We start from the raw sequence: 14,814 nt of genomic DNA, 5'->3' as shown, positions 1-14,814 counted from the left end.
AGAGACAGTAGATACCATCAGGGTTATTTAGTCTATGACTGTATTCAGGTGAGAAGTTGAAGGCAATATTGTAGAGTCATCGTTGACCTTTGTACACACATTCTTTTCCTGTCAAGCCTGTTTACAGCTTTTTGTAGCCCAAAACATTGCACCCTGGGAATATTCAACTGCTACTACCCAGATCTGTGATTACTCACATGCTGTTGTGACTTCTGTGGGCTCTTGGCAAGCAGCACGCTTCCTTGAGCAGTTTTGGGACTGCTTCAGATGTTTAACATTATACTTTAAAATTATGTTTAAAGTTATATTTCCTCACAGCTGCTCTCCCATGGTGATTCTCTGGCTTAAATTGCCTCCAGAAGTGGCTGCTGATATTAATACATCACTTTTTGAAAAACAGGGGGGGAAACAACCCAATGTTCTCAATGTGGTTTACATAAGAAAAGACATGGGAAATGATTCCCTGTCTTAAGAGGGCTAATAATCTAACCACCTACCCACCCCTGCCACTACATACAGAGGAGACACCAGCAATAGCTACTGGAGAGATGCTATACTGAGCTGGATAGTGAAGGGTGACGTCCCTCTGTTAAATAGTAGATAGGCACAACAAGTTTTCCCCTTCTCAGGTAAGAGCAGCTTTGCGGGGCTATTTAAGTCAGAGAAGCAGTGCAGGGAAAGGGTTGAACTCTCCTCCTTTTGCACTGTGGCCCTGATCCAAAGTGGGAACCTTGTTGCGGATTTTACAGGAAGCAAAATACCTTGGGGAGTTTTAATCAGAGGGCTGGTTCATTCATAGAAAAGAATTTATGGTTCAAGCAGCCCATGTTGTTGCTGGAACCCAAAACTCATGCTGCAGATGGTCACATATCTCAGTTTGTTGGAAGTAGCAGAGTTGAACTAAACTTGTGCCCCCCGTCCATGCCTCCCAGCGAGGCCCTTGATGCGATCCCAGCCTGCCTGGCACTGCCCTTCAACTGGCAAAACCTTTCCTATGTCACCCACTTTTCAACCATGGGTCCTGATTGCAAAGGGGGCTGGCTCACTTGGAACAAACCAGGGGTTTGTGAACAGTGAGGGCTCAGACATAAAGTGAATCTAAGATGGAGCATTATTAGGGGTGACAATCAGCAGTTCTTGGTTGCACACCTAGGCTTCCCGCTGCGAGGAAACATGCAGTTCCTGCCAGAGGGAGGATTCACATGATCATGAACAATGGTGTAAGCAAGCTTGCAAGCAGGCTCCATACTATGTCTGAACCTGCCCATAGAAGGTAAATGCAAAGTGTAGTTTGGCCCTTACTTACTCTAATGTCAACTGGTCCTGTGAATGTATCCTGGTTTCTCCGCTTCTGCAAAATTTAGTCCAGCAAATTCATTTTAACGTTTAAAAGTGCAGCCTCTTTTTTCTTCCTCAGCTGTTGGAAAAAGCAGACCAAAAACGAAATCAAGAAAGAAAAAGCCAAAGGAAAAATAAAGGAAAGAAAAAAAAGAAAAGAGCAGAAATTTAGGAACATGGGAAACTGTCTTAAATGAATCAGATCATTGGTCCATCTAGCTCAGTATTGTCTACATTGGCTGGCAGTGGCTCTCCAAAAGCCCTGTCTGGGAGTTATTCACACATGGCTTCATGTTGCGGGGTAAATGTTGAGCAAAGCCACTTCAAATCATACTCGCTGCATTGAGGGAAGCAGCCTCATCCCTTTGCTCTCTGTTTTTTTTAAAAATGCAGGTTCACATTGCATGCCTTTACATTTTCCTCCTAGCCAAATGGTGGTGGTGGTGGGTGGGAGAGACTTCTAAAGTCTATATCTGCATTCCTGAAAAGGGTTTCCCTCTTATCATGTTAATGATTCTATGTCAGTGCCTCTCCCTATTTGCTCTGGCATTTTCAGAAAAAGTCACTTAATACTAGAATTTTAAAAACCCGGAAATACACTGAGATAAGCTAGAATCCACAAGATGAAGCCCGACTTATTTATTTATTTATTTATTCATTCATTCATTCATTTTTACATTTATATACCGCTCTTCCTCCAAGGAGCCCAGAGCGGTGTACTACATACTTAAGTTTCTCCTCACAACAACCCAGTAAAGTACGTTAGGCTGAGAGAGAAGTGACTGGCCCAGAGTCACCCAGCTAGTACCATGGCTGAATGGGGATTTGAACTCGGGTCTCCCCGGTCCTAGTCCAGCACTCTAACCACTACACTACGCTGGCTCCTGTGTGTGGAGTGGGTCCAAGGATCTCAAAGGGACTTTGGGGTAGGTTTGGCTGGTATGTGAACGCACACACTCTCTTCTGGAGGAGATTCGGGGTCACAGCCTTGTCTGTAAAGCCTCCTGGAGATGCCAGGGAGTGAACCTGGGACCTTTTGCATGCAAAGGAGATGCTCATCCCCTAAGGGGAATATCGGCAGATAGTGCTCACATGTAGTCACCCATTCAAATGCAAACCAGGGTGGGCTCTACTTAGCATGCTTGCTGCCACAAGACCAGCTCTTGCCCACCACGACAATTTGAATTACGATGTTAAACTGATGATTTAATGAATGCTCTCAACCTCCTTTATCATGCCTTAAGGACAAGGACTAAAAACAGGTGCCATAATGTGGAGCTTAGAAATTTGTCAGTTTAGCTGTAAACGATAAAATGCCCACTCATTAAAACTAAATGGTAAACCCTGCAACCTCCCAAGTGAAGCCTCTGTATTCTTTTGATACAGAACATCCAGATGGTAGTAACAGAAGCATAATACTAAGGTAATGGGCACTCTGATGCCATTTCACGGTACCCTGAAATCTGCTAAGGCAGGCCGCTTCAGTCTGTCGAATGATGACTTGTTATGTTAGTCTTACACTAAGCAAAGCCGAATGGCTTTGAGATAGCAAACAAGGCGGGGGTGGGGGAGGAAAGTCAAAGTCTTAGTCACAGCCATAAAACCGAGACTTTACTAATTGTAGATAGGATGAGGTCTTGTGTTGGAATTACACTTCAAGGAGAAATAGTAACTGACAGGTGGGGTTTTGAAAAGCAGCCAAACGGCAGGAAAAGACACAGGAAAGGAGAGATGGGGCATAAAGGGCTGATTGGGATTAGGGTGCTTGAAGGGACAGAAACACGGGAAGAGAAGAGATCATGGAACACATTATGTGGTGTTGAAGACAAATACAGCACAGATTTCTGAGGCACCAGGGAGAAGTGGGCTGATGCAGGTGTTTGAGCATGGAGTGGTTTGTGGACAAGGTGCTGCATCTATAATTACATCCAGTACTGGATGTCTTCACAATGAAGCCAGAAATCTGCCATGTATGTCAATCACAGCAATGGCTGCCAAGCACCAAGCACAGCATGTCCGAGGGATTATGAAATGGTGACGCTGGACTTAGAGGTTGGTGCAAAACACATAACTAATATTTTTCTCTGGGCAGAGGCAGAGTTTGGCTCTCTCTAGCCGGTCAATCTGCAGCATTCCCAGGAAACAGCTAAAAGGGCAGCTGACCTGAAGGAGGCACTGCAGCTCAAAGCAGGATTTCTGTGTGTGATCTTCCACCTACAGGGCTGTGTCGGATGTGACACCGAGCCAGGTTTGAATTTAACCAAGCTACTAAAAACAAGCAGAGATCTGTGTGGTTTGTTTGGCCCCTGCCTTTGCCCAGTCCTCCCGAATGCAATCTCAGAGTTCCAAGTCTGCCCAACTCCTGGCAATGCTTCGCCCCATCACTCCCTCCCTTACCATTGGTTGCCAGCATGACATGGGCGTGAAAAAGCTGCACGAGCCGCTTCTGCTCTTTTTGTCTGTCCTCAGCTGCTCTTGGCTGGTCGAAACCTAGCTGTGGTGTGGCTATACAAACACGGGCAGCCCGAAGCGTTCTAACAGTTTCACAGATAAAGTGGCCTCAATTAACTAGAAAGGCAGGTTAATTGTCCCTCCCCCTGCTACCCCATGTGTTCCATAGCATCATGCTGTCAGAAGAAGGTGCTGAACCCCTTTCCTGATGGTTCTTGAGGGCACATGGCATTTCAAAGAAAGTTCCCACCCTCACCACTTCCCTCCTTGCAGTGTGGGGGTGGGGCTTACTGCTTGCCCACATCCACCTCCCCTTGGTCCCTCATGGCTTATTACTCGCCCCATGCCACTGTATGAGAGTGGCTATTGTGGAGGAGTTATGGAAGCAGTAATGTCAGTAGTTGCTAAACGTGTTTCGCCCAAGCATGTCAGAGTGCATTCAGAGGGTAAACCATGGAGAGGCATTGGCTGCCTAGAGTGGTCATGTTATTTGGCTGCTTCTTGGTTGCTCTATGCCAGTGTCTCTGTGGGCAGAAGCAGAAATCTTGCAACAAGATGAGAATAAACCATGAGGTTGGGTTCAGACACAATACAACGGTGAATTAAAGCAAGCCACCTTCAAGCCTTGGTTAAGGTTTGTGGGGCCCAAATGAACCTTGGTTGAATTTGAGATAGACTTGGAAAAGAATATTCTCCTAGAGAATATTTCAGAGAATTTCTACCCATTCTATTAAATACATTGGAGAATATTCTTATACAAGTCTATTTTGAGAGGTGCATTCAGACAAAAAACCCAAACCAGGAAGGCTAAAATTCAACCGAGGTTCCACGTTGCATCTGAATGAACCCACATATATACACAGACAATCATTATATTCCAATGTCAAGATAAAAAAAATCAGCCTGTTTTTCTGTTTGCCTGCCTTTCCAGTTTAATATAATCATTTCTTACTCTCAAATTTGAATTTCTTTTTTTCAGAGGCATCTCACTTTCTTACCCCTCCACCCCCGGCGCCTCCTGTCTGAGAAGAACACAGACGTGGTCAATGTACCTGATGATACTCCAACCCTGGAGACAAAGGATGTCCCTCTTGATGGGCCTGATTGGGAGGAGGGGGAGGACAGCTCAGGCACCCGCTTAGGATCAGGACCATCCTAAGCTTCAGGATGAGGCAAGGCTCTTGACTGCTAATTAAGCCCTGCATTTGCAGCCAGCCTTTTGCTGGTTCAACAGCTCCTTTTTTGAAGCTCTAGCCTCCAGCTGTTGCCTTGCTAGACCTGGGGATGCACAGCTACTGATCAGTGATCATCGCCATATCTGTGGCAGCAATTTTTATGAATTAATGGTAAATGAGGAGCACCAGAGCAATACTTCCTTCCTTTTGTCCTGAATCTTTGACAAATCAATTACACTGGATGAATTTTAGTTCTAGTATTACGAGAGAGAGAGAGAGAGAGAGAGAGAGAGAGAGAGAGAGATTGATTGATTCTCTGTCCACTTTCTCTGCCTTATGTATCATTTTATAAACCTCCATCATATTCCTTTTTCGTTGGTCCCAGGCCCTCCAACCCATGCAAACTAAAAACTACCAAACACATTAGTTTTTCTCCTCATTGTAAGGTATTCCAAACCCTGATAATTTTGGTTCAGTTTCCTGAATCTTTTTCATCACTTCCCTTTTGGAGATGGCATGAGCTCCTATGTTAACATTCACAAATTGATTTTCAACTTCAAAAAACACAAACACCACCATATGAATATATTATATTATATTATATTATATTATATTATATTATATTATATTATATTATATTATATTATATTATATTATATTATATTACATGGGTTTACAAAAACATGCAAAAGACTGCCATTTTCCCATGGCTGCCATACTGGAATCTGTGCATTTTTCAAGGTGGCTCCAAACGATATCTATACTCCTGCAAAAGAGGAGCTTTTAACCACAATTTGCCATTTCCTTAAAAGTAATTGCAGGTCTAGGGGTGCATACGGATCTATGGGGAAAGTCACTGGGGCTTCCAACAGCTTCGAATCCTTTCAGTGACCCTCCCCAGTACTTTAAACTGGACTGCTCTATGTGGAGGTCAGTGCTGGGAGCTAATTTGCCTCCTCTTGGGGCAATGTACAGATGATTTGGCTTTGATGTTTCAAAGCCAAATCTTTGCATAGCCCAGGCAGGTACTATCCACAGCCATAACATAAGAGACTTGGTAATGAGCATCCTGCACAATTTTGGACCAGACCTCTGCTCTAAATATGCTTTGTCTAGTTAAACTGGCTGGTAGTCAGAAGAGAAAGATTACAATTAGGGCCAGAGATCAGCAAAATACTTCTACAAGGTATTTTAGATACAAAATACCCAAGCAAATGTATTTTAGGAACAAAATACTGGGTAAACAACCAATAGAAATACAAAATAGTATTTTAAAATACAAAATACAATTATTATATATTTATTTTTATTTTTTACATTTCTATCCCGCTCTTCTTCCAAGGAGCCCAAAGCAGTGTAGATGGTTATGTGTTATGTACATGGTTATGTACCCTCACAACAACCCTGTCAGGTAGGTTAGGCTGAGAGATACATGACTGGCCCAAAGTCACCAGTGAGTTTTATGGCAGAATGGGGATTTGAACTCTGGTCTCCCTGGTCCTAGTCCAACATTCTAACCACGACACCATGCTGGCAATGCCTGAAAAAAGGAAACAATTTTGTGATGTCTGTTACTTATGTGATCTTGTTTCCATTTCCTTCAAGCAATTCAAGTTTTTCAAAGATTAGCTCACTCAAGTTGTGCCTTCTGGGGCCGTGAATCATCCCAGGAATGAAAATAACTATTCTATGGGACCACTTGATGTTATATCGGACAATGGGATACCCATCCAACATACTAATGTGCTTGTATTTGTCCTGAAAAAACTGGAGTATTTCCAGCTTTTTAAACACTCAATCAGATCAATCATTCAAAAACAACATAATACCACATTTATTTTTGCTGTATTTGCTTCATTTCTCCATTCTCACCACTCTCCATGGATGTTTGCATTCTTTTAGGGGTTGGGGTTGGGGGAGGGGGGAAATATACACAAAGGAATGGGTCTCACGATCAGTGAGACCCAGTTTGGGGCAGTGAGCGGGAAAAGCGGACTAAGCCCACTCTCCCCACTCACACGATGTCTGGCTCCGTGACGGAGCTGGCGGGGGGTGGGGGGAGCGGGGGCCGCATGGCCCCCGCAAGATCCAGTATGCCCTGTGCGAGCACACAGGGCATACTGGGGAGACCCCCGGAGCTGGGAGGTGGCTTTTCACCTCCCAGCTGGGGGTCTACTCATGAGTAGGCACGCCGCGAAAGCATGCCGCGGCTACCCACGATCCTATAAAGCAGGTTTGCTGGAGCGCTCGCTCCGCAAACCTGCTTTTTAGCAGGGGTTCTCGAGTGGGTTACTCGCTCAAGAACCACCGGGCTTGGCTGCGAGCCCGGTGGTTCTTACGGTCGACAAAAATCGAGCTAGCCGCTGCTAGCCCGATTTTTGTTGATCATGAGAATCGCCCCAAAGTATGTCAACAGAAATCAAAACCCAACAGGATGTTTCCAATGTTAGTCCTGCTTAGAGTAGACCCATTGAAATAACTGAAAATTAGTCATGACAAAGGCTGCAATCCTATAGCTGTAGCATAGTCAAATGAGCAGCAAGTTGCATTTACGGTGAAGCAATCCTATGGTCAAATCATATGGGGAGAAAGACAATTCCTTTTACCATGATTAATCTGCTCCTCCCTTTCCTCTCTCTCTCTATGCTATTTTTTAAGCACTGAAAGCAATTGGGTGTGTGTGTGTTGTTTTACAGGAGTGACGCAGAAGGATTCCCCTAAATCTAAGCTGTTACTCAGAGCAAAATCTAAAGAAAGTTTCTAGTTTATATACAAATCAAACAGATTTATTTATGTATATCCTCCTACAAATCAGAAAATAAAGATTCTAACTGCCCCATAAGCCAATGTGGTGTAATGATTAGGTTGTTGAGTAAGGACTGAGAACCCAGGTTGAAGCCCTCACTTAGCCATGAAGCTTTCACTCAGTTACATCACTGGGTGATCTTGGCCACTCACTATTTCTCAGCCTAATCTACCTCAAAGGATTGCTGTGAGGATAAAATGGAAGGAAACAAACTTGGGATACTGTACATGGAGTCATCTACTCCTGTGAGGCAGTCTCTCTCTCAATATGACCAGCTTTACAGGTAGTTGTAAGAAAAAAGATGGCTTTTAAAACTTTAGAAGCTTTTAATCTAGTCTAAGCAAGCATGGCTGTTTGATTTCCTATATTGTTCTGTGTGTTTCACAGTGATACTGAGGCTGTTCTCATGACCAGCCTAACACAGCCTAGGGTTAGGTTGGTTGTGTGAAGCATTGGGATCCTCGCAGATCCCGGTGCTGCTGTGCAGCTTGACCACCTTACTAAAACCAGCTGTTAGCCAAGGTTAAGGGTGTGAGCGCATCCTTAACCTGGCTGCCGGGTATTGTGTGTCTCCTTGGGCTATGTGCAGCCCGATGAGACACAGAGATGGGGGAATCCCCCAATGAATCACACATGGTGCATTGTAGGATACATGGCAGCCAGAACAAGTTCCAGCCACATATCATTCTGTGCTCCCCTGTGGAGCGCTGCTTGTCTGGGTGCATGGGAAGTGTGCCAAAGACCCGGGACTTGGTCATCTGGGGGGAAGGTGAGTTAAAAGCAGCCTCCCCCCCACATCCTCCCTGCCCACTCTCAGCAATCATGAGAATCGCCTCAATGTGTCCCATTCCCTTTCCCACCACAGCCAGGTAACCTGGAAAGCCAGCCAAGCACTCTGCCTGCCCTCCAGCAATGTGCCCACAAAGCTCTCTAAAGGTAAACTTCAGACAGAGAGTATGCTGATGCTTTATTTTGCAGAGAAGAAAGAAATGGAAATTTGCTACCATTAATCAGCCACAGTAAACAATAGGGGGCATAGACAGGGAGATATTTGTAAGCTACTCTGCAAAACAATCTGCCTCTGCCATAGGCAAGTTGCAAATTTACACAGAGACTGGACTAGAAGAACTTCAGCCTCTTCAGGTCAGGTCAGGTTTCTAGTGGCAGCTAAACTTAGTCCCTCCAGCTGTTTTTGGACTACAACTCCCATAATCTCCAGTCACGGTGGCCAATAGCCAGGGGTTATCAGAGTTGTAGGCCAACATCTGCAGGAAGGCTGAAGTTGAGCAGCCCAGAGCTAGAGGAACAGAGAAACTTTACAGCAAGGAAGCTCTGAAGTAGGAAGTTCTCTTGCATCCAAAATCTAGGGTTGGGGGAGCTTCTCCCTCTTGTTTCCCCCCAAAGGATGCCTATGCCACCCTCACCCCTCATTTCCTATTTACTCACAGGGACAGCCTCTACCCCCCCCCCGCCCCCTGCTTGATTTTCATACTTGGCTGTCTGACCAGTCAACAGCAGAGTAAAACTCTTCAGGGGGCAGAGAGGAAGGAACAGAGTACAGACATGAAGATGCTTGGAAGCCAATGGGCTGCCTGCTTGCAATAAAAAGGCAGTTCCTGAAGCAAGAAAGCAAATCAAAGATTGTCTGAGATGTATTTTAGTTTCAGTAATGTATTTCAAAAATACAAAATAACTGAGCAGACGTATTTTAAATATATAATACAAAATACTTTCCTGAAAAGTATTTTAGATACAAAATACAAAAGTACTGAAAATACGTATTTTAAATATGTGTATTTTAGATACTGCCCAACTCTGATTAGGGCATATGCAGAAGGTTTAATGGAAATAAGACTGAATCTTGAATTAATTAATTAATTAATTAATTAATTAATTAATTAATAGCTTTATTACAATCATTGATCAGTTATACATACAAACAGATGATACTGCATTCAGATAAAAGTTAAGTCATACAGAATACACCTACATAGAAGCCTCTTGTAGCAGCATCTGAAAAGAAGGGCTGGAAGTTAGCTGTTGGCAGATCTTAAGAGCAGCTGCATAAAATCTGGCAACCTTGTACTGTAGGTGATGGAAGGCTTCTTATTTATCTTCAAGAAATAGTGCGGTGTAAAATTCAGTTGTGCATCCAAGAAAGTGTGATAGCAAAGGAGAAATAAGACTGCACTGGTTATAATTATAAAAAGTAGGGATGTGTGTTTCGTTTCGGATACAAAACGTTTTGTGAACAAAACAGGCCATCTTGGCTGTTTTGTAGCCAAAACAAAACACCCAATACTCAAAACAGAAAATTTTGTAGCCAAAACAAAACATCCCTGTTACGGATACAAAATGTTTTGTTGTTTCGGCTGTTTTGGAACTCCATTTTGCAGTCGCAAAAAGTCTTTCTCCTTCAGTCTCCATTTTGAGTTTTGACATCTGTTTGAATTTCCGGCCCTTCCAGCCCACAGACTGGCCAGCGAAAGCATGGGCTGATCTGCTGTCAATTGCCTCCTTATTCCTTTTAAGCAAATTTAAGGGTAAATTTTACCCTCATTGGCCAGTGGGGCAGTGTGCATTTCATTGTTGTTGTTTCACACTGTTGTGTGTAGATCAATTGCATTTCGGGCAGGGGGGATTGGATGTGCATGACCTTTGGAAATCTGCCTGATTTTTTCCAAACCTCTGCTGTTGTTGTTGATGTGTGATGTTGATGTTATTTGGGGTGGATTGGGGGCAGAAAGGAGGCTTTAGGGGCAGAAGAGTGGTTCAGGTGGTAGTGCCCCAATGGGTGCCTGCTGCCACCCAGATTCCAAAGGAATTGGGAAAAGGGCTGATTTTTAAAGAATTTCTGAAGTTGAACTGTCTTTGGGGCAGATTCGGGGCAGAAAGGGGGCCTGAGGGGCAAAACAGTGGGTTGGGTGGCAGTGCTCCAAGGGGTGCCTGCCACAACTCAGATTCCAAAGAAATAGGGTAAAGGGCTGATTTCTTAGGAATTGTTGGAAGTTTACACTTCTTTGTTCCCCCCTACCCAGGGAATAATGGAGGTTTCAGCAGACCCATAACTCCACCGGGGGGGGGGCACTGGGGTGGCCGGGAGTGAGTGGTGGTGTAGTGCACATAGGGTGCCAACCGCCCCCATGGGTTGCTAACCCATGAGGTGCTGGGTTCTATTGTTTCTGAGGTGTTCTGAGTGTAGATTCTCTGGTAGCATATGAGATTTTCAATGACAAACCATGAATCCACTCTCATATGCTACCAGAGAATCTGAATCTACACTCAAAACATCTCAGGAACAACAGAACCCAGTACCCCATGGATTAGCAACCCATGGGGGTGGTTGGCAACCTATGTGGTCTACACCACCACTCGCTCTGGGCCACCCTGGTGCCCCCAAGTGCAGTTATGGGGCAGGAATTATGGAGGTCCATCATTCCCTATGGGGAAGAACTTTACAGACACGCAAACTCCATTACATCTTTAAAAATCAGCCTTCTGCCCAATTCCTTTGAAATAATTCTGGCAGCTTCCTTGCCCCCACTGGGCACTACCACCCACCCTACTCTGCTCTGGGCCACCCCTTTCCCCCCAACATGAAGCTATACTTTTGCTAAAACCTCAATTCTTCCCTATGGGAAAAATCCTATACTTCAAAAATTCACCAAAACCCAGCCCTTTGCCCAATTCCTATGAAATTTGGGTGGTAGTTTCCACCCTTTGGGCACTACCGCCCCCACCCACTAATTTTTCCCTGGGGCCATTTTTAAAAATCCAAAATGTTTCGGATTCGGATTTTGCAATTTCGAACAAAGAACAAAATTGGGGTGTTTCGAATTGGCTGGTTTCGAACAAAGAACAGAACGGGGGTGTTTCGGATTCAGGCCAAAAACAAAACAGAAAACAAAACAAAAAGCACAACCCTAATAAAAAGGACAAAACAGCAGCACATAGTGGACAGATTCAACCTCACTGAGCCACAGGGGCAAAACTGACTGGCCAAAGGGGTTTTCAAAAACCTTCCAGATAAAATTGCTGATGGTAAGGCATTGTATCTTGCTCTGAGAAATACCCTGTGGTGGCTCGGTAAAGAAAGGGACAATAGCTAGCTATCAGGTTCCCAGTTAAAGTCACCAAGAGGCCCTCTTATGGATGGAGCTTAAATTGTTCTGATGTTCAGTGTCCAAGACCTTCTGTCTGAGGATCTCCTTGGCATGACTGTAATCTCGTAATGACAAATGTTCAGCAGAAAGGCCAAGTGATGACAGTTTACCCATCAGTGCTTATGTCCCGGTGGATTGAAACCTATCAGTCAACAGAAGAAGGATCAATCCCAGAGGGGAGAAATGGATCCTAAGCCAATAACTGAGGATTAAAATCCATGCTTTTGTTTTTACCCTCTGGAGGCCTGTTTCCAACCTAAACACTGCGTTGGAGATATGAGGGGCCCTGAATACTGCTCTAATAAACTTAGATTGGATTATCTCCAATAACCTATAATTAGGGCAGGGGCCCAATTGTATGCCATACAAAAGCTGGGCCAATGATTTAGCAGCAAATAGCTGCATGGATAACCTCTCCACCTTTGGAGTGAAATAATCTTAATGTTGCTGAAATGCTTCTTTGTGCCTGTTGGGCAACATAGTCCATGTGGGCCTTCCATGACCCAGTGGCATGAAAAACCACACCCAGATATTTAAAACTATTGACTTGCTCTATGTGATGATCTTCTATATGCCAATTAAATCTCTTAGGCCTCTTGGCAAAGACCATCACTTTGGATTTCTGGAAGTTAATTACCAAGTGATTGTCCTTGCAGTAAGTGGCCAAGAGCCTAAGTGCTCTCCTAAGGCCCACAGGAGATTGTGAAATGATAGTAGCGTCTTCTGCATACAGCAGGATTGGGATAGCTATGCCCGCAATAGTTGGGGAATGTAGCGCTGGATCAGAGAGATTATTAGCTAGGGTATTTATCTAAAGATTCAACAGGGAGGGTGCCAAAATGCACCCTTGTTTAATTCCTTTATTAGTGATTATTAAATGTGAAAGTGAGCCTTGAGGATTACATCTCATTCTTACACTGGTGTTCTCGTAGAGCTTCTCTATGAGACAAACATCTATCGATACTAGTGTCTGAGTTTTCCCCAGAGGCTTATACTCGAGATTGAGTCAAAGGCTGCTTTGAAATCTACAAAGGCCACATACAAGGAGGACTTAGGTTTGTTGCTATACAGGTCGAGAATCCTTTATCTGGACTTCTGAAATCCGGAAAGCTCCCAAATCTGGACATCACGCCGAGAGAGGGGGGGTGGGAAAGCTTGTAGCTTCAACCTCCTCCAGTTTGCAGGAGCGATATGGCCCTTGATTCCTCAGCTCATTAGCGATCCTTATCTCTTTCCCTCAGGCTTTGCTATCTGCCTTTTGTTTACTGCCTTCTCAAGCTTCACTCCCAGCAGGAGGGAAGGAAAGGAAGGGGGGGGGGAGGAGGGGGGAAGACAAAAGAAGGGTGTTTTTTTTTTAAAAAAAAGGTATATATACATAAGAGTTTAGGTGATAACAGAGACACATAGATGAGTAAAGATCTAGCAGAATAAACACGAACAAACAGGAATAGATGAGAAGAGAAAGAGAGAAATGCTGGCTTCAGCAATCGAGAAGAGCCTTCCTTCGGGGCAGAGCCAAGCCAGTTTTGTGAATGGGATCGCACTGCCACTCACACGCTTCTCAAGCTTGTCTGAGAGAGGGGAAGGAGAGGTATAGTATAGTATATTAAATAAAATCTTAAAAACAACAACAACCAGTAACCTTTCATGTCCAAGATATCTCATTTATGAAAATATTCCAAAATCCAGAAAAATCCAAAATCCAGAACACCTCTGGTCCCAAGCAGTTCAGGTAAAGGATTCTTGACCTGTATTTCTCAATTAGATGGCGTAATATGAGGGCATGATCCATGTTTGAATGCCCTGTTCTAAAACCAGCCTGTTCATCACAGGTTCATCACGGAAAAAAACCTTCATTCTCCATCCAGACTTGCAACTTCCAATCTAAATGCCTCAAGTAAAGCTTACTCACAAGACTCAGCAGGCTAATTGGGCGATTGTTGTCAGGATCACGTCTATCCCCTTTTAAAAACATGGGCACTATCATGGCTATGCCCCAGTCTTCAGGTATGAGCCCAGTTCGATCTATGCATGTAGAGAGACCTGCCAAGACAAGGGTCCACCAATCTGTGTTAAACTTAATCATTTCAGAGGAGAAACAATCACAGCCCGAGGCCTTGCCAACTTTTAAAGAATCAATAAGCTTCTTGACTTTGGTAACTGAAACAGGTGGCCAGTCAGGAAGTGGATCATTTTTAAAATCTACTGGGACTAGTTCCTCCTCCTGAACTGCATAGAGCACTCTAAAGTGCAATTCCCATGTCTCTATAGGGACCTGACTAGTCAAATAGGAAGGATAAAGGCTGAATCCTGATATTTGCAGACATAAATTTTTAGTCCAGGTTCATGAATTAAAATTTCAACTTCAGTGGAGATTTGGATAGGTTCTTCTATTCAAAGGGCATGTTTAATTAAATATAGTGTGGGCTGAATGTATTGCAAAGCATTGGGCCTTAAAAATGTATCCTTGGTGTTTGCATGTTGGCAGGATATAACTGCTGTGAGTAATCTGCTGACATGTTGCAGGACATTGACCTTAATTAAACAGTATGATATCTAATTATTGCTTTTGTAAATTTTAATTGATTGGTTGATTAAGTGCTGTCAAGCTGGAATCGATTCTTAGAGACCACATAGATAGATTCTCTCCAGGATGATCTGTCTTCAACTTGGCCTGTAAGGTTTCTCAGTATTGCATTGATTGCTGTTGTAATCAAGTCTATCCACCTTGCTGCTGGTGGTCCTCTTCTTCAACTTTCCCCAGCATTATGGGGGAAAGGAGCCATCAAGGGAGCTGGGTTTTTGCATAATGTGTCTGAAGTATGATAGTATGAGCCTGGTCATTTGTGCCTGGAGTGAAAATTCTGGATTGATTTGCTCT

The 14,814-nt window shown here is 43.9% G+C and overlaps 1 long non-coding RNA gene across 1 annotated transcript in view; it reads left to right on the top strand.

Moving 5' to 3' along the window:
* The window catches only part of LOC128325888 (uncharacterized), a 42,216-nt gene extending 35,356 nt beyond the window's left edge, over positions 1 to 6,860 (top strand). The window contains exons 3-4 of the long non-coding RNA XR_008307712.1: positions 3,431 to 3,586; positions 4,769 to 6,860. This is a non-coding gene — a long non-coding RNA (uncharacterized LOC128325888). The remainder of the gene's footprint in view (positions 1 to 3,430; positions 3,587 to 4,768) is intronic.
* The last annotated feature ends 7,954 nt before the right edge of the window (positions 6,861 to 14,814 follow it).

Source organism: Hemicordylus capensis, chromosome 5 (genome assembly GCF_027244095.1).
Source record: "Hemicordylus capensis ecotype Gifberg chromosome 5, rHemCap1.1.pri, whole genome shotgun sequence".
NCBI classification, from domain to species: domain Eukaryota; kingdom Metazoa; phylum Chordata; class Lepidosauria; order Squamata; family Cordylidae; genus Hemicordylus; species Hemicordylus capensis.
Note: the sequence above shows the minus strand (reverse complement) of the source record. Positions and strands in the feature narration are given on the sequence as shown.